We start from the raw sequence: 2,500 nt of genomic DNA, 5'->3' as shown, positions 1-2,500 counted from the left end.
GGTCGCACAGAAATGCCTCGGAATGGGAAAACGGGTCATTTTTGTGTGGCCACATTGCATAGGAACGGCATGAAACTTCCAGAGGCATTTGCAGCAGGAATGCATGTGCACTCAAAAAAGTGAATATTTCTCACGGATAGACCCCGTGATACGCTAGAAATTGGCGGGGATGTCTCTCTTGTGGCTCACGGGGCTGTTAGGGTGGCACAGAAATCCCTCGGAATGGGAAAACGGGTCATTTTCGTGTCGCCACATTGCATGCGAACCGCATGCAACTTCCAGAGGCATTTGCAGCAGAAATGCATGTGCAGTCAAAAAAAAATTGATATTTTTCACGGATAGACCCCGTGAAACGCTAGAAATTGGCGGGGATGTGTCTCTTGTGGCTCACGGGGCTGTTCGGGTCGCACAGAAATCCCTGGGAATGGGAAAACGGGTCATTTTCGTGTTGCCACATTGCGTACGAACCGCATGAAACTTCCAGAGGCATTTGCAGCAGGAATGCATGTGCACTCAAAAACTTCTATATGTTTCACGGATAGACCCCGTGAAACGCTAGAAATTGGCGGGGATGTGTCTCTTGTGGCTCACGGGGCTGTTAGGGTGGCACAGAACTCCCTCGGAATGGGAAAAGGGGTCATTTTCGTGTTGCCACATTGCATAGGAACGCCATGAAACTTCCAGAGGCATTTGCAGCAGAAAGGCACGTGCACTCAAAAATTTTAATATTTTTCATGCATAGACCCCGTCAAACGCTAGAAGTTGGCGGGGATGTCTCTCTTGTGGCTCACGGGGCTGTTATGGTCGCACAGAAATGCCTCGGAATGGGAAAACGGGTCATTTTTGTGTGGCCACATTGCATAGGAACGGCATGAAACTTCCAGAGGCATTTGCAGCAGGAATGCATGTGCACTCAAAAACGTCTATATTTTTCACGGATAGACCCCGTGAAACGCTATAAATTGGCGGGGATGTCTCTCTTGTGGCTCACGGGCGCTGTTAGTTAGGGTCGCACAGAAATCCCTCGGAATGGGAAAAGGGGTCATTTTCGTGTTGCCACATTGCGTACGAACGGCATGAAACTTCCAGAGGCATCTGCAGCAGAAATGCATGTGCACTCAAAAACGTCTATATTTTTCACGGATAGACCCCGTGAAACGCTAGAAATTGGCGGGGATGTGTCTCTTGTGGCTCACGGGGCTGTTAGGGTCGCACAGAAATCCCTCGGAATGGGAAAACGGGTCATTTTCGTGTTGCCACAATTGGCATACGAACGGCATGAAACTTCCAGAGGCATTTGCAGCAGAAATGCATGTGCACTCAAAAACGTGAATATTTTTTCACGGATAGACCCCGTCAAACGCTCGAATTTGGCGGGGATGTTTCTCTTGTGGGTCACGGGGCTGTTCGGCTCGCACAGAACTCCCTTGGTCCACCTGATTCGTGCATACAGGCAGCAACTAAAACTCTGTAAACCTGCTGTGAGGACATCTAAACAGTGGACCAGTGAGGCTGTGGAAGATTTGCGGGCGTGCTTAGACTGTACTGACTGGGATATGTTCACGACTGCTACCAATAGTCTGGATGAACTCACAGAGGCTGTGTACATCAGCTTCTGTGAGGACTGCTGTATCCCAACACGTACCAGGGTGAACTTTAACAACAACAAGCCCTGGTTCTCAGCAAAGCTCAAAAGGTTGAGGTTGGAGAAGGAGGAAGCGTTTAGGAGTGGGGATAGAGACAGATTCAAGGAGTCGAAGAACAGGTTTAGCAAAGCGGTGAGAGAGGCTAAACGACTGTACTCAGAGACACTAAAACACCAGTTCTCTACTAACGACGCTGCTTCTGTCTGCCAAAGGGCTCAGGCACATCACCAACTACAAACCCAGAGCGCCCCACACCACTAACGACTCCCGCCTAGCCAACGACCTGAACGAGTTCTACCGTAGATTTGAAAGACAATTGGACTGTCCTGAACCACCCCTTCCCACCCAAGAGGCCCCATCCCCCACCCATACTACAGAAACGACTCTCTCCTTTCAGGAGGGAGAAGTTAATGGGCTTTTCAAGAGGCAGAATCCACGCAAAGCAGCCGGGCCGGACTCTGTCTCTCCAGCCACCCTCAGGCACTGCGCTGGCCAGCTGTCTCCGGTGTTCACCAACATCTTTAACACCTCCCTGGAGACATGCCATGTACCAGCCTGTCTCAAGTCCTCCACCATCATCGCTGTGCCCAAAAAGCTAAGGCCAACAGGACTAAATGATTACAGACCGGTCGCCCTTACATCTGTGGTAATGAAGTCTTTTGAGCGCCTGCTCCTGGCACACCTCAAAGCCATCACAGACCCTCTCCTGGACCCCCTTCAGTTTGCCTACAGAGCCAACAGGTCTGTGGACGACGCAGTTAACATGGCCCTCCACTTCACCCTACAGCATGTGGACGCCCCAGCATCCTACGCCAGGATCCTGTTTGTGGACTTCAGCTCTGCCTTCAACACCA

Source organism: Petromyzon marinus, unplaced genomic scaffold, assembly GCF_048934315.1.
Source record: "Petromyzon marinus isolate PM22_M1 ecotype Great Lakes invasive population unplaced genomic scaffold, UKy_Petmar_22M1.pri1.0 PM_G_Scaffold_111, whole genome shotgun sequence".
Lineage (NCBI taxonomy): Eukaryota > Metazoa > Chordata > Hyperoartia > Petromyzontiformes > Petromyzontidae > Petromyzon > Petromyzon marinus.
The sequence above is the reverse complement of the archived record's forward strand: the minus strand, read 5'-3'. Positions refer to the sequence as shown.